This window comes from Pinus tabuliformis, chromosome 2_2, assembly GCF_031772625.1.
Source record: "Pinus tabuliformis cultivar Carrire ecotype Pingquan chromosome 2_2, CPIR1, whole genome shotgun sequence".
Lineage (NCBI taxonomy): Eukaryota > Viridiplantae > Streptophyta > Pinopsida > Pinales > Pinaceae > Pinus > Pinus tabuliformis.
The window spans coordinates 210,319,503-210,346,611 of NC_142300.1; positions in this window are offsets into that span (position 1 = coordinate 210,319,503).

Genomic DNA, 27,109 nt, shown 5'->3' on the forward strand with positions numbered 1-27,109 from the left:
TTATCTTGTCGTCTTTACTCGGCTGAGATCCCTCTCTGCAATACCGGCGAACATAATCTCTCACAGATTCACCTCCTTGGGCCGAACCTAATAAAGAGATGGGGGCACCCCGCCTCGACAAGCCAGTCAAGAAATAGATGTCCACTATAGTCAAGGGGATGGATTTGCCCCTGATCTGGAACACCTGGTTGGTAGGATCCCAAGCACCGATCAAATACTGCAGTAAGTTGATCTGTTGTCTCATGCTAGAAACGCGGAAAAACTTCAGCAAGCCACAGTTGCGCAGTGCGTTTACTATAACCGGATCATGTAGGGCAAGCATGTCCTCTTCTTCATGCTCACATTCTCACCATGTAATAGTCATCTTACTCCAAAGATATCTGAAAAACAAAAAAGAGAAGAGTTAGATCCTGATTTTGGTAAGAAACAGGAAAAATTTCCATCAAAAACTGTGCATAAAATTCCTTCTTTGCACCCATCGCACCTACAGTAGTGCTCTGGGTGCATTGCATGTTAGATGGCCAGTAGACAAGCCAACATCCAATGCACCTTTCGATACACAAAGGGTGTGTTGAAGGCAGAGCGAGTTTTTCAAACCCGAGAGGCTCAGAAAAACCAGAAATCAAGCTCAGAATGCAAGAAGGAAAGCATGAAATGAAAGAGCTCAAGTTTAGCTCCTACCTGGTCCAGACGGCGCCGAGAATCGTCCACAGAATCTCCCGAAATCAATTGATGAAAATCAAAGGGGGAAAGCACCTCCAAAGCTCCAAAAAACCAAAGTTCAAATGAAATGGTAAAATGAGAGGTAAAAGCACTTTTACATTACTTTTTACGTAGTTCAAAGTAAAATATTAGTGTTCTAACTCATTTTTCAAGCATATATTGTTCATTTCTGACTAGTTTGATGAAGCAATTGAAAGTGCAGTACAATCTTTGAAAGAAAAAAGCTATTTATGGTAAAGTGAAGAAGAGACCATTGTAATCGAGCAGTTTTAGGACATAGTTCAAGCTCGTTAAAAAATAAACATAAGTCATGAGAAAATGTTTCCCCCCAGTGTTTAAGCTCAATAAAAAAAATGAACCGATTTCCCGGTAAATAACCATCATGAATGTAGTATTTCAGCCTTTAAAAGCCTTGGTCATGTTCTCATCATCACCTCCACTCTGTATTGGCCGATCATTCACCTCCATTTGATTGTTTACCCCTTTTTGAGGAACAGCTGCGAAGAGTGATCTCACTAGCCATCCTTGTAACACTGCCGTGATTGGAAAATTCCAAACCTTACCTGGAATCAGCTGCTACCCATTTTATCACTCATTCCTCAAAAGACGAGTCTCCTTTAAGCTCTTTTCAATTGACTCGTAAAATATGAAAAGATTGCCGAGCCATTGGCCTCTCCAGCTCGTTAAAGGGACCGGAAGTGCTATCCCTCCTCTAAATTTTAATCTTTTTGGACCTGAGGGATTATTACACAAAAAGATCGAGCGCCTGTTTTGTTTGGCTTGTTAAAAGTATCGAAAATTCATCCCTTCTGTATTGTTTTATACTTTTTCGGACTTAAGGGATTAGATGACGAAAAAGGAATTTTGGAGTTTCCTTTACGTTCCTTTTCAGACTCTCTAAAATTGAAAAGGACTGAGTTATCTTTGTCGTTAAACTCGTTAAAATTTTAATAGCGACAAACTTGTCTATAGACGAGAACGAGTTTCACTATCGCTAGGCTTGTTAAAAACATAGCGATGGGTTTGCCCGAAGGGAAAATTATAGAACAAGCATATGTTATCCTCCTCAAGCTTGACAAAAATAAAGAGGTACTGCTCAGCAATGACTGGGGAAACATTGGGAAGAAAACTTGAAGAAACTTTGTTGGTAGCAAGTCACTCTTGAACATGACACTTTCACTCCGCATCCAAGTCGGGTTGGGTTGTTTCATTCACCGGTCACATCGCCATGGTCCCATCACACCATCCACATTTGGGGTTAATGCTACCAATCCATCATGTCAGTGTCGCCGATATGTTCAAGAGAAGTCATTCAGAGAATTCACTTGTGTCTCACTCGCTACAATACATTTACACTCCATTCTTTCATGACCGCCACCCTGAACCTTATATCGCCAGATCGTTTTCACCTCCATTAAAATCATTTGCTCCGTTCCGTGTCATTGATGTGGGATTCATTAAGGCCCTCCTATGACGGATCGCTTCTTGTCGACATTAGCTCATTATCCAAGAAGTTGATCTAGGAACACCCCATTCAGTACTTTGAAGCTCACATGCCTCAATGGCAAGTTTCTGACTTCCGGCGACAGGTTTACATCAATGACCTTCGACCGAAAGATTTTGCGTGGTGTTCGATGCCAAGTCCTTTATTCACACCACGTGAATTGTACTACAGTACCTTGAGGGTCATTATCATTATCGGCGATTCCTCTCACGCCTGTTAACAGCTTACATCATTGGCTGGTAATCAGGCGATGTCTTTCCATGTTCGACTCTAGAACATATCTCACATGGATCGACTTGTACTTCGAGTGAAGATCGAATGAGATTGAAGACCACGGATCTAGTTTCATACATCCGGGCTGCGATATATATTCAGGGAAATAAACATATCAAATGTACATCATTGCTGCACAGATAATCATCCAATCAAAGGGATGATGGCTCTACCAGAATCATCAGTCTACACTCAGACGATTGTCTGTCCTATGTACATGAAAATGAATTTATAAAGTTGAGCATGGGAATGCCCGCCTCAGCTAGATCATGAAAATATTATGAAGATAATGTATTGTATTGTATCTTATTACAGGTCTCCTCCCAGCTTGAAAGAACTTCGGATCCTCATAATAAAGCATTTCACCCAACATCAAAAGATTAACGACCTCATGCTTTAGGGGGCAACTGTTATAGACATTTTTGGGCACTACAACTCCAAGCATGAAATTTCCATAAACCAAGGGCTCCTAAGTCCCTAGAAGTGTTGTTCTAACCCCTAAAGGAACAAGGTCAACTAATTACAGCTTCTCCCAGAAGTTCTCCATGAAAAATTGCTCATAATTGGTCAAAACAGGATCATTTCAGCTGCTCCATAGGCAAAGTACATTGCATCTCACCTAAACACACTGTGTGGGTGCGTTGCATTTCAAAAATCCCTTCTATGGGGTGCGATGGGCGAGAAGTGACAAATGGCAGTGTCATTCCGCGAGGGGGAGAGGAAATGGAAGATTCCAGAAACTTCTCCCTTGACATTTGCCACTCTGAATTCGACTAAGGATGAGTAAGAGATCATCAATCTCCAAGTGGAAGCAAGAACTATTAGAGGGAAGACACTAATCAAATCACAAACTGACTCATCTCCCTTACAGATATCTATATATGGATCCCTCATCCCAGAGATCCAGAGGCTGGAATTTTGCATATTGTAAGGAATTGTTGTTGGTTTCTTGAGACAAAACATCAGATTTTTGGGTGATCTAAGCTTTGTATGAGGTGAAGAGGGGCTTCCTTGCTGAGAGGATGATGCTGGGTCAGAACAACTGGTTGTAACTCCCCTTGGCTCTTTCTTGTTTATCAATAAAAGCTATTCAAGTTTTCCTCCATACTCTTATGTAATTTATGTTTGTTGCATTTGTATGGTCAATTTACATCTAATCCTAGATTGTTTATGATTATAGATCCATGTTCTTGTATAGTGCTATGCTACTGTGATCTTACAGGTACTTTGTGAAGCTGGGCGTGCAAGGGAACAAGTAGTGAAAGACTATCAAGAAAGAGAGGAATCGAATTAGGAGATTAGCGCAAGGCAGAGGTTGGTCTTCTTTGTTCTTCTCTATCTATACTTCATAAAGGAAAAACGAAAGTAGCTTTACTTTGTTTGTTTCTAAGGCAGCTATCACACCTTAGTGGGATAAGCAGTTCTGAGTAGACACTTTTCCCTGTAACATAGTGAAGGTACTTAACTATACTTATCATGTAGAAATGTTACAAATCTACCAGTTCTAGGTAGTAAATGTGTATTTTGAAGCCCTTCTAGCCTAAATGTTTCGTCATGCAGATCTACGCTTTTGAATAACTAACTACCACAAATCTATCTAATGACTTTTCGATCTTTGCAAAGGTCTTAAATTGTTATTAACATGCATAAAAGATATAGATCCACTACTTTCGTGTAATGAACAAGCATTAATTCTTATAAGCCATAACAAATCGCCGAGGAATAAAAACTTAACTAAAATAATAAACCAGACATAGATGCACAGATTCAACTCAAAACAATCTTTATTATGAAGAAGCGTTCAATTACGGAATTATCCTCCCTATGCACTTAGCTTGCGGACTTACGAAGGTCTCTGTGCACTCAGCTACTGGAGCCTTTTCCTTTTACCTAAGTATAGGAAATAGACTTTTCCTTCCTTAGCACCTTGCCCTTACAATGATTCTTTACAAAAATTTATCTCTTTAGACTTGCTATGACTCAACTATATATAGCCTTTTCATTACAATACCATGGTCTGCAGACCATGGGCGGGTCGCAAAACCATCCTATCATCGACACATACTAGGGACTAATGCCCCTTTTACTCTTACTTAGTGTGATGCAGGAAAGTGTTCCCTCTGTGGACAGAGGCAACCCCTCTAGCCCTAGAGTGGGTCTAGTCACAAACAAGGACAAATCAACAATAGCTTTCCTTAAATAGTTCAAGTTGGAGACCTACCTCAACCGGTGGTCGATGGAGTTCCGTTGCGCTGCTCCAGCTTCCGCTTTCTTCTCCTAATGAGTAATCAACCTGAAATAATGCAAAGGAAATACAACAAAGCACGTTATCGAAACAACAATGATCTATTTACTCACAAATTCAAGAAGTCATGAGCTATCTAGTACATTACATACAAGACATAGGAAAACATCATTGATTGCATTAATTATGAAATAAGAGTAAGCTTACAACCAAGGTCTTGATGTCACAAGCCTTCTCAGAGGGATCCAGTTAGCATGTTCTTCAAGCATTCACTCTATGAGGATGGATCTCCCAACATACAAGTCTCTCTCACTCACAAGTTTTACACAAGATCAAAGGCACTTCACAACCTTCCTCAAGCTCTCAACAATCCCACACTTGTCACGCTCACACCAGCTATCTAACAAGCTTGACAAGTACTAACAGCAACACTCCAAAGACTAAGAATTCCAAACTAGCAGCACATGGAAATGGTGAGAGTTTAAATAGGAGAAGGAGTCTCCATGAAAGGTGGGAGGATCAACTTATCTCCAAGGAAGGTAGCACAAATGACGGAACAGGCATGCCAAAGAAAGGAGGGTGACATAAACAAGGCCAACAACCCGGTCTGGAGTCATTTGGAAGGCCGACTGTTGGAACAAATTTGCCCAATCTGGATCATCGCGGGCGCATAACTGGTTTGCCACACTGACATCACTATTGCATAACGAAGATAGTCAGGTCGTCACGGGAAACTACAATCGAAAGTTGCGTTGGCACATGAAATTCGACCATCGCGGGAATCACATGTACTTCCGTGATGACAACACTTCTGGACTATTTTGAGCGCCCTTTAGCACGTTTATTAAGCCAACAGACGCGATGAGGCAGAAACCTTTGGAAAAGTGGGTCATTTGGAAACATCAGAGAGAATTTGTCTAACATGAGCATGTATGACTTGGACACATGACACAGCAAGGAGACTGGAGTAAAGACAGTGACAAATTACTATGTAACAGATGCCCCCTAAAGTATGAAGCCCGAGAGAGAGGGAGGGGCTAAATGCTTTAGGAAATTGACTGAACTGGAACACCATCTAGAAGAACCTGCATGCAAGTACAACTGATATCTCTGATAATGAATTACATGTAGTCTAGGAATGGGCGCAACCATCCAAAAGACATACGAAATAGGTCTGAGGTATGGACGCAGCCATCCAGACAATAAGACCATGATGATGATAAAGGTATGGTCGCTGCCATCCATGAAGACTCAGGCATGGTCGTAGCCATCCATCAATGAGTCATGTAATCATAAACCAATCCACACAGCCCGAACGGATGTAATCTGAGTTCGGGGTCTTGAACCCATCCGACCAAAGTACAAATTCTAACATGCGAATAGATGTGCTAAGGTTGAGCATGATAGAACATCGCTTGATTACCGGTCAATGATGAAAACCATTAACAAGCGTCAGAGAAACCACCAATAATGCTAGTGGCTCTCAAGGTACTGTCTAGCACAATCCACGAAGTGTGAAAAAGGAGATGAAGTCAAACACTCGTGGAATCACCCAACCGACGACCAATGATGAAAGTCAACCATCAGGTGCAAAGAACTTGCCATTGAGGCATGCAAGCTCTAAGGTACCAAAGGGGATCTCTAGATCAATCTCCTGGATAATGAGCTGGTGTCGATAGGAGGCAACCCATCGCAGGAAGGCCATCATGTTTCCCCCATCAACGAAACGAGATAAGGAACAAGTGGCAGATCGCGAAACAGAGTATCAGCGAAAAAGACGAGGTTGTAAACTGCAGAAGGATTATACTCTTGAACATGTCGGCGACACAACTCCGGGGGGGGGGGGGGGGTGGCAGCGTTCAGGCACCAAGGGATTAGAGGCTCAAAGGAGACAACATGAATCGGATGGAATGAGGCTAGAACCCAAACCTGCAGAAGGCCAAATGACGATGTATGGATGTCCCAGCCCGACAAGAAGAAAGTGTTGATGTTCAAGAGTGACTACCTGCCATAGACAATCAATGATAAACCTGTTGTTGAGTCCAACCTAGTAATATTTTAACGAGCCCTAGGAAGGAGAAGCTCGAGTCTCGTCATGGTGACAAGTCCAATGTCGTCAGGGTTTAACGAGTCCGACATAGGTAAAACTCGGAGTCTTTTTCATGTTTAGAGAGTTTGAAAAAGACACGGAAAAGAAAACTCCAGGGGGGTCCTTTTTCATAGAGTTGTGTCTCTCGAGCCCGAAAAAGTATAAAACGATACTCGAAAGAACCGCCCGACCATTAAAATCAAGGAGTAATTTTCGTAAGTAGTAACTTCGACAAAAAAAAGTAAAAAAGCGGTCAGAAGCATGTCGTTTCGCAACTAGTAACGAGCTTGAAATGACAAAAACCCAACAATCTTTTTGTGTTTAAATGGTCAGAAAAGAGCTTAAAGATGACCGCCTCTCATTTCATTTAACGAGTCAAGAGGAAAACTCAGCCATCTTTTCATGTTTCAAGTCGAAAAAGAGCTTAAAAGACGACTTTTCGGGATAAAGTGTATATGAGACTGTCGTAATTCCATTGCTTGAAGTTCTACACAAAAACACATCACACGTAAACCCGTTCGAGATAATATGAACAATACACATAAAAAACATAGTTAAAAAGCATATTTGACTATCCATATGGTAAAACAATGAGAAAAACCCACATTTATAAAATGTATTTTTCAAATTTGCAAAAATCGCTATAAAAAAGGATTAACCCATTCATTTTTAACGTAACACTATTCAATTTACCGTGGAGCAACTTGGAACACTGAAGTTGGCGAGCGAAATTCGGCCCTGTCCGTGCATCATTCGTCTCGAAACTGGTTCCAGGTAGACACACGTTACCCTGCGCTTCATTTTGGTACTTTTTTCATGCGTTTTGAACTTCCAAGTGTTAGTTTAGGCGGATTTTCAAACTGGGTTCCACCGCTCGGTCATCGCGGGTTTACCCTATCAGGTCCGCGATGGCCGAATTTTTTTTTACACAAGGCGCGCTCCGATCATCGCAGAAAAGTGGTGTACTTCCGCGATGATCACGAAAAGTTTGAACTATGGACCTTGCGCCATCGCATCTATTTTTAAAACAGACACGATGACGCCGCAAACTTATGTTTTAATGCAAATTCGGCATTGAATTTTCCAAGTGAAGTGCTAATCCAACTTTTTTCATCCTGCAGGCTATAATGGCATTCATCTGGCAAGAACGTGCGCATTATAACAATGATATAGAAGCTTTTGCTGATGTGGGGTGCCGAAATGCATTAGGGCATGCAGATTGCTTAAATTCTTCCTAACTCCACACCTGTGGTCACAACCTGACTTGCTGGAGCTACTAATCAGGGCCTGGAATCCCACAAATGGGAAATTTATCATCCGAGGCCGGGATATCGAGTTTGACTCTACAAACATATATTTTTTGACCGGGCTGTCCCATCGAGGTGAGAGGCCCATTCTGGAGGGGCAGCGACCCGGGGGTGATTCCTTAGATATGCTGATGGCTCAAGTGTGCCCACAGGCACGCAAGTCAAGGAGTGGGAAGGTGGCAATCCCAACAGTGGAGGACGTAATCCATCGTGCTATGCTTTTCATGGTGACACGGGTAGTGGGCTCCCAAGCCCAACATGAGGCTTCGAAGACTCAGCTCTGGCTGGCTCTTGAGTGTCTTAATCCCACCATGTTTAACTGGGCAGAGACGGTGACGACAAACATAAAGAGGCAACTCATCAACTGTCGTCGAGGAGAGATGAAGTAGTTTGGTTACAGATCCATCTTAGTCCTGCTCATGCTAGAGCGGATTCCGGCACTGCAGTTGCAAGACATGGATTTGGACTTACCCAAGCCACGTGAGACGAGGGCCACGCGATGGGCTCACGTCATGCCACGAGGAGGTGGCGGACGACCAGTGGCGTGGGGAACATTTTTCCAAGAGTGGCTGGAGCGACAGACAATCTTTGTGGAGGATTGGCCATGTGCCGGCATGGACTTCCGTGGAGATCTTGACATGCAGCTGCCCGCTCGAGAGCAGTGGGATGACGGTGGTAAGACACTTGATCACATTTTTTGATTTTTATTTTTACGATGTTTTTTCTGATTTTTTCATGTCCCTGTCCTAATGATGAACGCTATGGCATGCAGATGTAGGACTAGTGAGACCCCTCATAATGTCTCCAGAGGTGCAGAGGGATGCGCAGGGCATTGCAGCACTAGCCTTGGCTGCTTCGGAAGATGATACGATGGAGACAGTGATCCAGAACCTTGAGGGTCTGCTAGCAGGGATTCCAGATTATATTGGGATCGAGGAGGTCCCCAGAGCATCCCAAATCCATACAGTAGGAGTGGAACCTAGGATGCACTGCCTGTTGAGGCGGGTGACACGAGCGGCGGTGTACTATAGGGAGCACAACCCACCGCAGTAGACACCTAGGTTTTTTATTTCCTGCTGGTGATTTTTGAGAGACATGTGTCTCAGATGTACGGAGAACACAGACTCTATTTGGACATGTACACTTATTTTTTAGTTCCTTGGTGCACCACACCATATATATATATATATATATATATATATATATATATATATATATATATATATATATATATATATATATATATATATATATATATATATATATATTCCTATGGTCTATTATTGTGTTTTATATGCTTTCCTGTATGATGTTTTGATTACATGTTACACAAATGTCTGTCTAATACATGATTAGCCAATGCATCAGTTAACGTCTTTAACCGTTGTGGAATATCCTAATATGTAATGAAATCAAAATTCCTCTCTAACAATTTAACATGTAAATACAACCTTAAAATGCAATGGTCTCTGATGGAATATCGCCCATTGAGCTGGTGGACGACAGGTTGAGAGTCCAGGTTTATAAGCAATGCACGAATACCAAGATTAATTTCCTCAGCCAGTAACTCAATCACAGCACTATATTCAGCAACATTGTTTGTGGTACAACCTAAACACACACCTTGAAGATCTATCAACTCACCAGGAGGATTGTAGATCACCCACGCCGTAGAGGACAAGTTGCGGGTACTGCGGCAGGCACCATCGGCGAAACCAACGTAAGGTGCACCAGACATCTGCACAAAAGAAAAATACATAATAAGCGGCAATCATGCCTTCACACCAAGCCAAAAACATGAAAACACATACACAACATGCCTAATAAAAACACACGTATGTAGAAACCAAAGTGCATGGAATTCACGCATAGTACTTTTTCAAGTACAACCTGTTTTGGGGGTTATCGAGAGGATTCCCTTCATAATCAATTAGCTCGTAGGCCCCTTTCTACAAAACTCTCTTTACAATATAAGGCCCTAGCCACATGGGCTCGAGTTTGCCTGCCCCCAGCTTTTCATTCGCTTGATCGTACAGCAGGACTAAATCTCCCTCAACAAAAGAACGAGAATGGATGGTATGATCGAAGTAAGTTTTCACTCTCTTCTTCTATGCTTCGATAGCTAGAGAGGCTAGCCAATGGGTCTCGTGTAACCATTCTAGGTAAAGAAGGCGTTCTTCTACTGGAGTAGTGTTGGGAAGTAACTCGAAGACCAACTTCAAAGAAGGGATCTCACACTCGATTGGAAGGGTAGCCTCTAGTCTGTAAACTAATTGAAATGGAGTGAAACTGGTGGCATCCTTCACGGAGGTTCGGTAGGCCCACAAGGCGGAGAACAACATCAAGTGCCAGTTGGACTTGTGCATTCCAACGGTACGTTGAAGCATCATAACTAGAACCTTGTTGATGGCTTCTACTTGTTCATTGGCCTGAGGATAGTATGGAGTCGAACTATCATGCCGTAAGCCTAGCTGGGTTGTTAGCTCGGTCATCATGTGATTACGGAAATGCTTCTCGTGATCAGTGACGATAGCCTGAGGGACTCCGAGCTGTGTAATAACATGGTTAAACAAAAATTGCGCCGCTATGTGACCATCTTCAGATAATGTGGGCATCACCTCGCCCATTTTGTGAAGTAATCAACAACAACGATAATATACCCATGCCCCCGAGCCGAGCAAGGGTTACAGGTCATATCATCAATGCCCCATTTTGCAAAAGGGCTGACGGTAATAACAGGGTGCAATGGAGCGGGAGGTACACGCATCTTCCGCTGGTATATCTGGCACTCGTGACAGGAGCGAATGGCAAGAATGCAATCCTTAAAGATGGAGGGCCAGAAATAACCAGTGCAGAGTTGAGCAGTAGCATATGTGGACATATGACCACCACAAGTGCCAGAATGGCAGTCATTCAAAACTCGCTTAGCTTCCTCGAATGTTATGCATCGGTGGAAAATGGAGTTGGCACCGAGATGGTACAAGGTGTCCCCAATGATACGATAGGGTTGAGACTAATGATGAATCCATCACCGAGCATCCTTAGACACATCGAGACAAAAAGAGGATGTCTGCAGATATAAAATAATATCCCCGTACCAGGGATCGAGGGTGCTAATTAGGAACACAGTTTCATTCGGGATATGGTCCTCTCACCGAGAGGGTGCGGTAGGAGATGGCAAAGAGTAAAGTAACTCAGCAAAGACAAGGGATTTCTTATACTTGGCGGTGGTAAATTCCAAGTCGAACTCTTGGAGGATGACGAACAACTTCGAGTACTTGCCCCCCAATAACTGACGTGACAGAATGTACGTCGTCGGGTTGCAATCAGAAACCACGGTCGTAGTACGCAACAAGATATAATGGCGGAAGCGTTGGATGGCACAAACAGCGGCCAATGCCAACTTCTCGAAATAAGTGTATCGAGTTTCCGTATCTAGAAGATTGCCACTGAGATAATATATGACATGCTCAATGTCATCATCGTCATCTTGAATGAGAACCATGCCAATAATGGTATCGGCAGTGGCCAAATATAGAGTATAGTCGCGATGATAATTCGGAGGATGCAACAATGGAGCGGAAACAAGGAGACCCTTGAGACGCTCGAAGGACTCTTGAGCAGTGACATCCCAATGAAACGAGGTATCTCACTTCAGTAACCACGTGAAACCTTTAGCCACTTCAGCATAGTTCGGAATGAATCGTCTTAAAATTTTTTCTTTGCCCTACAAGCTCTGCAATTGCTGCAAGGAAGCAGGGGGAGGAAGATTCAGAATAGCCTCGACTTTAAGGGGATCCAAACAGATGCCCTCTCGGGAGATGATAAACCCGAGCAGTCTGCCTGACTCAATGCAGAAGACACGTTTATGAGGATTAAGCCTGATGCAGTAGTGTCGAATGTGGAGAAAGATTTCACGAAGATGAGTGGGATGGTCCTGGCATTTTTGCTAAATGAGCTGGTAGATCATCCAGGTACAGTTGTACAATGTGACGAATGTCATGGAATGCATAGGACATTGCACGTTGGAAGGTAGCACCGGCGTTCTTCAAACCGAAAGGGAGCTTTTTGTAGGCAAAAGTGCCCCACAGATAGATAAAGGCAGTCTTGTGCTGATCTGTGGGTGCAATATTGATCTGGTTATACCCAGAAAAACCGTCCATAAATGAATACATTTCACTCCCAGCACACTCATCAATGAGCTGGTCAATGAAGGGTGTGGGGAAGTTATCTTTGGGATAGGCCTGGTTAATATCACGATAATCAACATAGACTCGAATGGTACCCTATTTTTTAGTCACACGGACGATATTGGAGACCCAATCTATTAGTGGGATGGGGTAAATAAAACCATCCTTAAGAAGCTTTTCAACTTCCGCTTTAATGGCTGCAGCCTTTCGGGGGTGCACGGGGTGTAGGCACTGATGAACCGGCTTAGCAACCGGATACGTAGGTATCTCATGCACCACTATGCTAGGATCAATGCCAGGCATTTCTTTGTAGGACCAAGCAAAGACATCACGAAATTCGCAAAAAATATCAGTATAAAGCTGAATTTCCTCCGGAGTACAACTGACTCCAACATGGATATGCTCGACAATCCCTGGTTTCACAGAGATGTCGACGGGCTGGGTGTGCGTGATTTTTCCCATATTTCCTTCAGAAGACACTTAATAAACTTGAATGGGTGTCTGAAGGGGTTGAGATGGGAGAAAAGGAGAAAACCGCTCGAGATAGGTAAGCATTTCCTGGTGGGCAGGGAGAAACGAGGAACGATGGTGATGATCAGACCAAGGAGGTTCCTCGAGAGACATGGTCTCGATAATGGCTTCATCAGAAGGAAATATTTCCTTTAAAGGATCCGAAGAAGCATCATCTCCAAGCCAAGGGGAATGAGCGTACGAGTCAGGAGCCCTGCTCGAAGGAGCAGGTTCAGAAGGGGGAGCTGACGCAGAAACAATTTCGACGTAGTTGAGCTCAACAGGACTCAACGACATCTCATCGCCCCAAGATTCTACCTGATCAGTGGGGGAAGAACCCACGGATCAGAGCGAATGGAAATCATATTGATATGAGCAACGTTAGGAGGTGGGAGTGAAAACACACCCATCAGGGCAGGATCTTTAAAAAGCCCAGCTCCCACACTCTAATATGGGGTGGAGGTATGCTCAAAAAAAGGCACGTTGCCTTCGGAAGAGGAGGCGAAGAAGGATAGCTGGTCTACGGTGATGATCTTCCCTTGATGAGGGAAACGAAGAACACAAAATAGAGATGAAGCCACGGCTCGCATGGCGTATGTCCAGCTACGTCCCAGAAGGAGGTTGTAGGTAAGATTAGAATCAACAACTTCAACTTCCACTTTGACCATCTTCCCTTCCAAAGTAATGGGCAAACGTTGGAGTATACCATAAGGGCGAGACTCTCTCCCATCAAAGGCTTCCAAGGTCGTAGGAGACTGGCTCAGAGTCGGAGAACTAATAGCCTTCCAATAGGCAACAAAAATGATTCAAGTTCAAGCGCCTTCATCAATGACTGTACGATGAATCATTTTGGAATTGATGATGACCTGTATGAGGAAGGAAATTTGGTGAGGCAGTCGCAGTATATGGCTTTCAAGGTCAAAAGTAATCAGATCCGAGTCAGCCGGGTCTATGCCACCGATGGCTGATAACAAGGACTTTCTCTGAGAGGGGAAGCTCTGGAGTACTTCTAAAGCGGACATAGCTGACGGAGCCTGGACTAAGTCCTCAATTATGTTGTAGTGTTGGGTAGCATGAGCATTAGGGTTGTAAGAAGATTTCCGGAGTACACCTTTCGGAGGGGGTCGAATGGGTGTCTTAGTGCTAGGTCTCTCAATATGGAGCGACCCGAACTGGACGGAGGAGCGCTAAAGGGGACCTCAGGCTCTTCCCGACAGGCGACAGATATTCTTTTGCCCGAGTACTGATGTGGATAGGAATCGTCCCAACCATAAATACTTGAGAACGAAAGGGAGAAGAGGATTGGGATGGATCAGCCACCATTTGCATTTGCTGTGGGGGAAAAGGTTCTTTGAGCACAGCAGGAGTCTCGGGAGCACCTTTCAACAAACAACTAACTTCAAACCACCTTGGGCAGTCTTTGGTATAGTGATACTCATCACATATAAGACAAGGGTACTTGGGCTTGCATTTGGCGCCTTCCTCGGGTGGAGGTTTAGGGGAATCCTACTTAGGTTGATCCGCTTTATTCTTTCCTTTTCCCTTCTTCTTTCCTTTCGAGGCTTTGTCCATTGTGGTGGACTGGATGGCGTTAACCTTGGAAGTACTACCAGAATTAGATACAGCCTGAGAAATATTTTCGTTCAGAGCATTTGACTTTTGCTTCCAAGGGTTCACGGAAGTTTTCTTTGAAGGCGGATTAATGGAACCAATGATACCATCAACAGATGGTGTTGGCGAGACTTTGGATGTTCCTGGTCTCGGGCCATCATGGAAATAATCATATAGCGTACTGGACTGGGATTAAACCAAGTCAAGGTACTGAGCACATGCAATAGCTTGCTCTTCAGTTACACATGCCCCCATAGCAATGTCCCGTGCTATCGGACCGACGAATGAGGTCGTGAACCAGTCGGTAAGAAGCTGATCGGGAATCCAAAACTTAATCAAACGATGATGCCGTCTCCATTCATGGATATGATCAGAGATGTGCGTAGCCGTTATCTATTTTAAGGATGTCAGGAGGTGTGTGCCCATTTCATATCGAATCGACAACTGAAAATGAGTTAAAAATGCCATAGCCAACGAGTTAAAATCCTGAAAAGATCCGCGAGATAACTCAATATACCATTTAGTAGCAGAGCCAGTGAGAGTCCTTTGAAAAAGGTAGAGTCAGATTGAATCATCAAGCCACGAATTCGATGAACACCATAGATGATAAGTCATGACGTGAGCTTGGGGGTCTTCTCTAGCCTTACAATCGAATTTGGGACAATCATCAGGAATCTTAGTTGGAACCGGTGGCCAATACGGATTATGAAGAATAGGATCATTGGTCAATTTGGACACATCCGGTAATTCCAACGTTGCTAAAAAGGGTAATTGAGGGTTAAAGGACATCTGGGGCTGCAGATAGGAAGGGGTACCAAAGTTCTAGCCAGCTGGCAGTTGCCCCCATTGATTTTGTCCAGACAGATTTGACCCAGGAGGGTTTTGTCCGTAGGGATTTTTTCCATAGGGGTTATAGGATGGCTAAACCTGGATTTTCCCCCCAGCATTCCACTGATTACCAACTTGGCCTGCAGGAGCAACATAAGGTTGTTGGTAATTCTGATAAGGAATCACCTGCAGTTGCTGGTAATTTTGATATGGGGAAAATTGAGTTTTTTCTTGGGATTGCTGGAAACCATAAGGCGGCTGGGCTCCAAACTGAGCCTGAGAGGCAGGCTGCGTTTGATAGGCCAGTTGGGATTGACGCCCAACCTACATTTGAAGACTGGATTGGGTCTGGGGCCCAGCCTGGGGCTGAAAACTAGGTTGAGCTTGAGAAGCAACAATCATTTGAGTGCCCGGTTGAGCACGCCCAGAAGGATGTCCTTGAGAGAACTGAAGCTAAGCCATCTGGCTAGAATGTTGACCAGTTGAGATTGAGATTGACCCATCTGCCCAGAAGGTTGAGCCTGCTGGGTGTTGGGTTTTCCTTGCACAACTGAGGGTTGTCCCAATAGACCAGATGGATGAGCAGACTGGGTAGTTGGTTGACCTGATTAGATCTGAGGCTGACCAACTTGTCTAGATGTTTGACCATACTGGACAGTGGGTTGGCCTTGTTGAACATAAGGTTGACCGACTTGCCCAAAAGGATAACCTTGCTGGACACCAGGCTGACCTTGTTGCATGTAAGGTTGTCCCAGATTACCAGAAGGTTGCGCAAAATAGGTAAAAGACGGACCAGCAGAGGCCGAAAATTGTCCCTGAAAGGGTTGTCCTTGTGGGCCTCTAGGTTGCCCTGGATAAGACTGGCCGTAATACTGCTGCCCATGAGAGGTTTGCATGTAAGACGGTTGGCCTTGATTAGGTGGTCCTTGAAGATGTGCAGGTGATACTTCGGCCACCGCCACAACGAGTGGGGTCCAAGCAATGGATAACGGGACCATGACCTCAACCACATGTTGAGGTGGCAGAGGTCCATGATAATAGATATGAGCTCCTCTAGAATCATAATAATGAAACAAATTTTGAGGATCCGCATTCTAAAGAGCATGAAAATATTCATCGCATGCCCCTCCTGCTGGGATAGAATTAGAAGAAGGTGGGGCACTTAGTGTAGGGTCAACAACTCTGGGTATAGATGCCGATGGGCCACTATAAGCTGAGCCTGAAGAAGGTCCAGCAGCAGTTGTCACAACTGAGGATGCAATAACGACGCTGACAACGAGGGTTGAAGAAGCCACATTCACAGTTGGAATAGTCGGGACGGAAGTGACAGGCACATTGTGAATTTGAGGAATAAAGGACTCCGAGGTTGAAGTGATGGTTTGTGACCATATATAACTCATAGGGGGAGTCCTAGAAGACATAACATCCCTCAATGCCTTATAGCGTAAAGGCAACGTAACACCAAGAGGGGTGATACGAAAGGGTGGAGTTTCCATCGAGGTGGGAATTTCACCGCTCGTCGCAACGAACTCTTCACTTGTGGCGAGGGATGTGTCCTCCATATCAGAAGAAGACATTGGGACCGAAACACTAGGAGGAGTAGGAGGGATATCTTCTTCAGAAGGCTTCCAAATGGGGTTCCAGTGAATTTCGTAAGTCTCGTCCTCTGGAGCACGAGAGTTAATCAATTGGATACTCGAAATAACAGGGAGAGTATCACTCACAACCGGTACCTCGGGAGAAACAGAAGAAGGAGACCCTTGGTCACTTAGAACGGGAGACGGGATCGGTGATTCCACCAGGATGATGACTTCAAAAGATCCTAGGCAAACTAACGAGAAAGGACCCTACTCAAACTAACACAAACAAGATCTAACTGGGTAAATGTGAATCGTGGCCAAATAAATTTTAAGACACAGGAACAAAACTTGACCTTTTCATTTTTAAAGAGTCGAGAAAAGGACAAAAGATGACTCTAGTCACTTTCAAATATTTAATGAGCTTGAAGTGACAAGTGCTCAGATGGACCTTTTCTTTTAGGGAGTCCGAAAAGGAACAAAAGTGACTACTCTAGAGAACTAGGCAAAAGGTTTACCAGACAAATCCGTAAAACTGCATATACACCTTGGCAGTCATATGAAAACCAAGGACTTTCCGTACAGTAGTCAATCTTCCCGAATGCTGTGTTCAGTGCGTTACAACTTGTAAGGTGGCAGACACGGCTTCCTATGGATAAAGGATGATAACCTAGTGGGGTCTCCCCATATACTCGATGGTACGTGGTAGCACAATTCCGTGCTAGACCACTATTGAGTCACAAAAGGAGGAATTACCCAACCTTGAGTGGAAACAAAAGTGACTAGGTTTAACGACGCTGGAGCATGTCTCTAGCCTAGACCTCTAAATGTGTGCGTTATGTTCCAATGCGTTGTTAGATTTATTCAGTTCATTTTAAAGTTTATCTTCGATTACGTTTCAGTTTTTGGGCCTTACCGTATGTATATAACAAAACCTAGGATGTAGCTAGAATGAATGAACTATCCTTTTTCTTCGATGAACACCTACCTATGGGAGGGTAGAGAGATCATTCCCAAACCAAGAAAAACCAAGGCAACAAACAATCACTCAATGCAAACAGACATCAATTCCTAAAGTGCATGGATACTACTAATGAGAGGTTTTAATCATTCACTTTTCAATATGCAACTTGAAATGCAAATTCACTTCCACTTTCGCATGCCAAATGAAATGCAATCTTTTTTATTTTGATGCCTCTAATCTAAAAGAAACCAATAAGCAACAAACAAATGCGGAAAAACGATTGATCCAAACAATTGTAATCTATGTTTGGGTAGTGAAGAGAAATTGAAACAATGCCAAGATTAGTCCAATAACGATCACTAAACAGTCAACCAAAAGTAAGCAAAGGGGAAGGCTCAATTAAACCAACAGCAAGCAGCAAACGAATCTTTGCAAATAGGCAACCAAGCAAAATTGATCCAAAAGGCTTGAAACAATGAAACTAGGTCACGAAGCAAGAAAAACAAGATTCATCCACCAAAGCTCACAAGAGACTGCCTCAACCTCGAAACAGTGAAAAACAAGTCATCAAACAAGTGAGAACAGCAAGGGACTAGCAAGACTAATGGATTCAGGAGGCAAAAATGAAAAAATTCAATTCTACAACAATCAACATGGGCAATATACTGGCAATAAAGTGCTGATAAAGAACAATATGCAGCAACAAAGCGATGTTAGTGTCGAGCCTCAAACCTGCACCTTCATATACACCCTCTCAGCCTTCCTTTTGCACTTATTGCATCCACCCAGCTGCTAAATCATTGCACTATAGTTTAAAAAGAGTTCTTTACATGGTTTTCTGACTATACTTATGACTGTTGTTTGGTTTAGTTTTTTATTCATGCAGCTATGGAAACTTGTCAATTTCCGTAGCCAGCACAGGTTTCCGCAGCCAGCACAGGATTCCGCAGCTATTTTGTTAAAAGCTGTGCTACAGGTGTTCTATGAAGAAACGAGCCACATGGGCAAGCTCCAGGCGACGAATACATGGAACGTGTCCCTTCGAAGTAGCCAAATCATCCATGGAAGGTCACGGTCAACGAAGGTCAAAGGTAGAGCCAACCAAAGAGTCCAACAGTGGCACGGCTCTGTTTTGAGCACATGAACGTTACGTGGCACAGTCCTCAGCTCACGAAGACACCAGCACACCTGGAGATCACTTCTGCAACTGGAATCTAACAGCAACCACTCCAGAGATTTAATAAACATGATGACAGTTACGCTAGATCTCGACTGAAGGGATCTACGTATCTTTGTCAATACAGTCATTAGCGTAGGAGTTAGTTAGCTAGTCTCAACATTTTGGCATTATAAATAACGCGTCGATGAACGTTGTAAAGGAGTTTTTTCTTGATATGTAATTTCTGAACTATCGTGTTGTCACCCCACTGTTTATACATATTGTTGTTTTAATATATGAGGAGACTTTTCTGAGCTTATTCGTGTGATTCCTTGTGACCGGCCGAAGTGGCAGAGGGCCCCTGCGCGCTGAAGCCTTGTAAAGTTGTCATTTGGTTTTATTATGCTTTTGTATCATTAGCTTGTACATAACATACTTTTGATGTTTCTTAACTCACTGCTGCTTAGATTTTCATCTCTGTTCTCTTATGATTGTCAACTGATCAGTGCTTTTCTGCAGGTTTTCTTAGGTAGCCCGGGAAAATTTTCATCTTTTTGATAACTATTGGCATATGAGATCATCTTGTCCTTCCTGCTAACTTTCATTTTCTGAAGTTCAATTTCAGCACTGTCTTTTCCAAGTTGTGATTTCAGTAGTGTGATTTGCTTACTTACTTTCTTTGTTATTTGGATATCATACTGCTCATCAATTTATGGTTTCTTTCTATAGTGAAGTGTCTCTATTAGCAAGAAATCAGAATATCACTAACTGTAGTGTGATTTAGTTATCATATTGCTTAAACTTATTCATGATTGCTTCCCACAAGGTAGATTGAGCTGAAGGGTAAAGGATCAGAAGAGTTGAAGTAGTGTGATTAGTTTCTTTTCTGCAATTTAATTTCTTGCAATTTAGTTCTCATATTGCTTAAACTTATTCTTGGTTGCTTCCCACAAGGTAGATTGAGCTGAAGGGTAAAGGACCAGAAGAGTTAAAGTAGTGTGACTAGTTTCTTTCATGCAATTTAATTTCTTGTCATTTAGATAGCATATTGCTTGACTTATTCATGATTACTTCCCACAAGGTAGATTGAGCTGAAGGGTAAAGGATCTGAAGAGTTTGAGTAGTGTGAATTAGTTGCTTTGCTTTTGGTTTGAGTTGCTTTAAGTTCAATTTTTACTTTCTTTTCATTCAGCAGCAAGGATACTGGGCCATTGTCATTAGTTCACTTTTTGATGCATTTACTTTCTCTTAAGAATTGATTTCAGTTTAGCTTTCTTCTTGAGAACTTTCAAGTTTGAGGAAATCATTGTAGCAACCACCACCACTGTCCATACTTCATACTTCACTTTCACTCTTACCATCACACATTAGGGAAAGATAAATCCAAAAATAAACTCAAAAAAAAACTCAAAAAATGACAAAAGATTAAAGAAATGGTTATCTAGTACATATAGTACACTTCACTTCGTCAGTTTATGAACCCCGGGTTGACATTATAAATAGCAATTTAGATCACACTAAATTGACCAAACAGTCAGCGCGGAAGTACACGACTTTTCTGCGATGGTCCGATTTACAGAACCTTCGCAATTGTTAAGCGTAATTACACGATGAACAGGATACTACAAAAGTAGTGACGCGATGACAGCGCGACTGTTAAATTAAAAGCGACGACGATGTTCAAAACAATAATAGGAAAACCAAAAACTCCCAAACCAAAGATAATCAATCTTTAATCAAATAAGGGCATTTCCCAGATCAGGCCAAGAAACTTAGAAGACTGGTAACTAATCCCCAAAACTTCAAAAGAGACGAAAACAAAAAGCAAGGCAAGAGTAAACAAGAAAAGAACAAAGGCCAATGCTCCCCAGTGGAGTTGCGAATTTGTGATGCAGGAAAGTATTCCCTTTGTGGACAGAGGCAACCCCTCTAGCCCTAGAATGGGTCTAGTCACAAACAAGGACAAATCAACAATAGCTTTCCTTAAATAGTTCAAGTTGGAGGCCTACCTCAACCGGTGGTCGATGGAGTTCCATTGCACTGCTCCAGCTTCCACTTTCTTCTCCTAATGATTAATCAACCTGAAACAATGCAAAGGAAATACAACAAAGAACGTAACCGGAACAACAATGATCTATTTACTCACAATGTCAAGAAGTCATGAGCTATCTAGTACATTACATACAAGACATAGGAAAACATCATTGATTGCATTAATTATGAAATAAGAGTAAGCTTACAACCAAAGTCTTGACATCGTAAGCCTTCTCAGATGGATCCAGTCAGCATGTTCTTCAAGCATTCACTCTATGATGATAGATCTCCCAAAATACAAGTCTCTCTCACTCACAAGTTTTACACAAGATCAAAGGCACTTCACAACCTTCCTCAAGCTCTCAACAATCCCACACTTGTCACAATCACACCAGCTATCTAACAAGCTTCACAAGTACTAATAGCAACACTCCAAAGACTAAGAATTCCAAACTAGGAGCACATGGAAATGGTGAGAGTTTAAATAGGAGAAGGAGTCTCCATGAAAGGTGGGAGGATGAGCTTATCTCCAAGGAAGGTAGCAAAAATGACGGAACAACCACGCCAGAGAAAGGAGGGCGACATAAACAAGGCCAACAACCGGTTTTGGAATCATCTGGAAGGCCGAATGTTGGAACAAATTCGCCCAATCTGGATCATCACGGGCACATAACTGGTCTGCTGCGTTGACATCACTATTTCATAACGGAGATAGTTAGGTCATCGCGGGAAACTACAATCAACAGTTGCGCTTGCACATGAAATTCAACCATCGCGGGAATCACGTGTACTTCCACAATGGCAGCTCTTCTGGACTGTTTTGGAGTGGCCTCAGCGTGTTTATTAAGCCAACAGATGCGATGAGGCAGAAACCTTTGGAAAAGTGCGTCATTTGGCAACATCAGAGAGCATTTGTCTAACATGAGCATGTATGAATTGGACACATGACACAGTAGGGAGACTGGAGTAAAGACAGTGACAAATTATTGTGTAACACTTAGCTTCGCACTCCGCTTCCACATTTTACAGAGACTTTACATTCTTCAACAAAAGTATTACAAAAATTGACTTAACTGACAAAAATTGACCTCAGGGACCCCATCCCAATAGTCCCCCAACACAAATATCGTGACTCACCCTTGAGTCACTAAGCGAGATTCTCCACTTTATTGTGGATGTCACTTAACTCCATCTTCAATACTTGAAGGTCCACTGTACTCTATATTATGGCCTGTTGCACTTCTTTGACTAGATTCTCTATAGTTGGCCCCTCCATTGTGACGCGCATGGTCCTTTTTTTCTACTAGAAAGTATTCAGCTTTTCTTGGATGGACAGAGTAATCTGGCTTGATTTCTATGTCCATGGTTGAATACAAGCCTTCAAAACTTCTTCTTTGTGATGCAGATCCTCAACTTGTGCCTGCAGCAGCTTCATTTCTTGCAAGCATGCGAAGCGCTAGAATGGCACCAAAGTGCATGCAATCACCCTGATCTCATAAACTTGTTATTGTGCCTATCTGATCTTTTTATGTAATCACTATAGGTTTGAGTCCTCCAACAACGTATTCCATAGATCTATTACATTTTCAAAAACTCCATTGCAACCCGATACTAAATTCTCCAAATTAAACATGCGTTCTTTGATGGTTGCAACAAACTACTCCCTGACCTCTGGAAGAGTAGTTGGCTACAGTTTCAATTGTAGTTCTGAGATATTCATCTAAAAATCAGAAGTAACTCGGCCTACCTCATCCTTAGACTATCGCACGACAGTGGCCAATTTCTAAATCTTTGTTGAAGTTGTCGCATCCTTTGGAATGTGTAGTTTTGGTACTGAATTACATGCTTGTGTAATTTTTGCTTCTAGGCTCTTGCTTCGCGCTTCTAGCTCTTATTTTTCCTTAAGAGCCTAAACCTTTTCGGCAAAGATATGCTCATTGTTCATTTTGACTTCACTAATAACTTAGAGTGCACGTTGCTCTCTGATTTGAAGCTCATCTAAGATACCCTGATGAAGTGTGTGGAGGGTTTGAAGTGGCAGCATGAGTGAATTCATACCCGTGCCTTTGATCTTTCCAAGATGGGTGTTATCTTCCTCTGATTCTACGCGCAATGTTCCTTCTGGCAAGGAAATGACGCTGAGGTCTAGAGTATGTTATCTTTCCATTACACTCTCACTCACTTGTTGCAGGCTCACTTGAAACCTGCTCACTTGTCCCATGCTTGCCTGGATTCTTTCCTCTTGAATCTACAACTCATGCAGATCTTTCTGGATGTTCCTTAGCGTCTGCATGTACTACTGCTCAAATTGAGCCCACAACTCTGTCATTGTGTTGCATACCTTATCCCTGATCTCATCCAAGTCCTCCTTAGTGAGGACCAGTTGATCCACATGTGCTTGCTTGTCTGATTTTTGCTTCTTCCTGGGTCCAGAAGTCTTCTTCTTGGTCCGCTTCTACAATTTGAAGGGAGTGCTATGCTCCTCTCCACCACCTTCTTCCTCCTCACTAGAACATTCCTTGTCCATAGTCTACTGACAATAAAACACCTCTACTTCCACTGCGGCCTCCTTGGTAGAGCACTCTTTTTCGATAGCTGCCTTAGCTGTAACTGCTTTTCAGCAGTTTCTTTCTTCTTCTGATCAACTAATTTCCATGCTACTTCTTGGGTTGCTTCTTTCCATTTCTTTGCAATTTTCGTCTGCATAGAGGAGCTATCTCCACCTTTGCTGGTACCTGTGCCAAGATATGTGAGTTGTCACCATTCCACTGGCCATGACCCCACAACCTCCTGTACATCGGCCTCTGTAACTTGTGACATGTCCTCTTAGGATCTCGTCTCGCACAGATGGATACATTATGAAAATCGGCCTTAAATTTCGTGTAGGCCCGCAAGTGTTCAAACAAGGTTGTAGACAACCTTAGCCTTTGACTGATCAATGTGTGGATCTCCATCTCGACCAGTACCTAGAAGACTTTTGACTCTGTGATGCTCTCCATATCCTTCATTGCCTACAGCGAAGCAAACTTCACTGCCTCTGGTAAATCCTCATCTTGTAGAGGGAACTAACTATCCTCTGGAAGTCGACATGCCACGAGTACAATCAACAACAGCAACCAAATATAGTGAAATGTCTTTCTTTCATCCTGTGCTTCATGGAAATTTGGTAAGAATTCTTTACAGAGGTACTGTGCCCAGTTTTACTGCACCCCCTTTGTGCATTATGCAGCCAATGAAATTGTTGGCATTAGAACCTCATCCGTGTGACATTTTCGCATGACCTTCTTGACCAAATTTTGAGTGGAAAACTGCACTGCTTGGTCTGTAATAGAGCGGATAGAGTATCTGCACAACTTCTTGAATAGTCCAAACTCATTTTTCATTTTATCTGCAAGTCCCTTCTCCTTGCTTTTTCCTCCAAACTCCTTGGTTGGATCCGCCCCTTTATAGAGAAATTTTGTAATTCTGTGGATCAACATGTTTGTTATGGGGATAGGTTCGCCTAACCAAAAACACCCATCGTGCACCAAAGTGAGAAATTGGCACACATAGACAATATTTATAATCGACATGTGAAAGTGTGGCACACACAACATATGTAGCAATCTGGTCTACTCAACCCCTTATATACATTTCATTGGTTCCATCTTTGTGACCCCAGTCTCTCAATAATAAATCTTGATCATGTACTTATTGGTGGCCAAATGTGGAAATTTCTCGTGATTGGCTAGATCCCAATCTTACAGTTTTAACATAGGGATACGTGCTAAGAGCGTGCCTTCAAAGCCCACTTCTTTTGGTAATAGCGGAATAGAGATTGTGAACTTGCTTGAATATGGATCCTTGGGTACCTTCTCTTTCCCTTTTCAAGGAGGGATATACATCAGGAGCCTAGTGATAGGCTCACCCTCCTCAGCATCCAATTCTTCAACTCCATCGTGGAGGTCTTCTTCATCCAAATCTATGAGTTCATATGGTTATTTCTCCTTATCCATCTTCCCTTTCTGTCAAACCTCCGTAGGGTTCTTTCTCGGAAACTACCTCACCGTTATAGCCTATCATTTCTTCTGCTTCTCCTTAGCAACAAATTGTTTAGGCCTAGGTGACCTTGGCACCATAGTCATAGATGGCATAACTTCCATTGATGAGACTTCAAGGATTTCCACTTGAGAGACATTGACTTCATAACTTATAGGTTCTGTGGACATCTATCCAAGGATAATCTTCCGATTTCACTCAGGCAACCTCCCAAATGTCGGGCTTGAAACCAAAACCTCCCAAGTCTATCGATTCAAAGAGTGAAAACAAGAGGGCTCATACATGATTTTCAGAAGGCAAAGTGTTCTACAGTAGACCAACATGCCATATTTATAAGTGATTTTGAATTCAAATCCAATTGTTCCCTCCATTTTCTGATCATAAATGCATCTTTAGCGATAGATCTCCAAAGATTTTCGCCATAAATGTCACCTAATCACTCCTCCTAACGAGATTTTTTCTATCTAATCATGAACAGTGACTTCAATGGCTACTTTTGGAACCTACTTCATGGCATCAACCCTCATGGTGCAGTGTCGGGAACAGGTTCCCCCAAGAGCAGTTTTGGGGCTAAAAGACCATGTTTCGTAATAAAGTTTTAAAGTCTCTGAATTTTGTGGTCACAGAGAGCGAAGGTGTCAAGAGTCATAAAGGGTTGTCCGCCCTTATTTTTTAAAGTGTCAAGTCAGCTTTAAAGATCTACCCATGGTCCACGGACCCTGGGATTGTATAAAAAGTAGCTAAGTAAGTAAGCTCTAAAGAGGAGAAGATAAGAACAAAAGAGTTAGTAGCGAAGTAGAGTGGATAAGTCTAAGTGTTTTTGGGTCTTAGCATAGGTTGAGGCTCTGTAGCTGAGTGCATAGAGGCCTAGGGTAGAATTCTACAGCTGAGTGCGCAGACCCCTGCAACTGTGTGCGCAGGGTGGATAGAGTCTATATTAAACTAGAAATATCAATAAAGAGAAGTATTATGCAATTACTATGTAATTAGTCTTCGTTAATGCATTTGATTATATTGCAATATGGGTTTATATTAAAATGTTTATTTGATGCGTGAATATATGTATATCTATTAATTGAACGCAAGTAAGAATATCAGTTTACGCGATGATAACTTTAATTGTTTGGTAGAATAAGTAAAACACTTGAGATAACTTGGGAACCTATACAATAAATCATCATAGTAGCGTGAAAGTACCTGAACCACTGGTTAGGGTTGTGCGAAGGTCAAACTTACACATTCACAGAGGTACTGAAGGGTGGGATAGAGGGTAGATCGATAAGCCCTAAGTCTTAGCGACTTGTGCGAAGGAATGAGCAGGGGGTATAAACCGACATCATGACCATCTCAGGGTGCGGAAAATTGGTTCTAGCATCCCCCCATACTGCTTCGGGTGAGACTTCGGTCCGCAGTTCATAGGCTGATGCGAAAAGGGCCAATAGTGTAGGGATTTGTTTGGCTGACTAACACTGAATCTGGGCCAGGGCCTACAAAGCCAACAAATGGTTCCGTTGCCAAGACCAAAATCTGCATGAGAAATGTGTGATGTCGTATCACTGGAATCCATCTAAGAAAGAGGTCGAAGACTGGATGGATAGGAAGATCCACGAATTCGTGGCGTAGGAGAATACAAATCCATGGCTAACAAAGCAATAGTGGCTAGACAAGTACCTATATACGGAAATCCATGAGATCTCTTTTTGTTCCTTTCCAGTTGAGTTATACGAGTGGATCACAAAGCTAGCAGATAGCCAAGGAAGGTGGAGGCTTGACGGTCCTATTGTCTGGACCCCGAAGTTAGTGCAGAGACTAGAAGCCTCTGAGGATAAGATCGCTCAAACTATATATCATTGGATAAATCGCATCATAGGACGATTTGTGACTGAATTCATGATCGATACCTTAGTCAGTTATAGTGAGGTGGAGCAACGCTTTTTCAAAGGTATATGAGGTAAGTACTTGAAGTCTTTAAATACTTCGACTAAGATTTTATTGTGCAAATAGCGGGTTATGTAGCGACCTTGATGTTCGGAGCTACGTGAAGTGGAAATAACTAC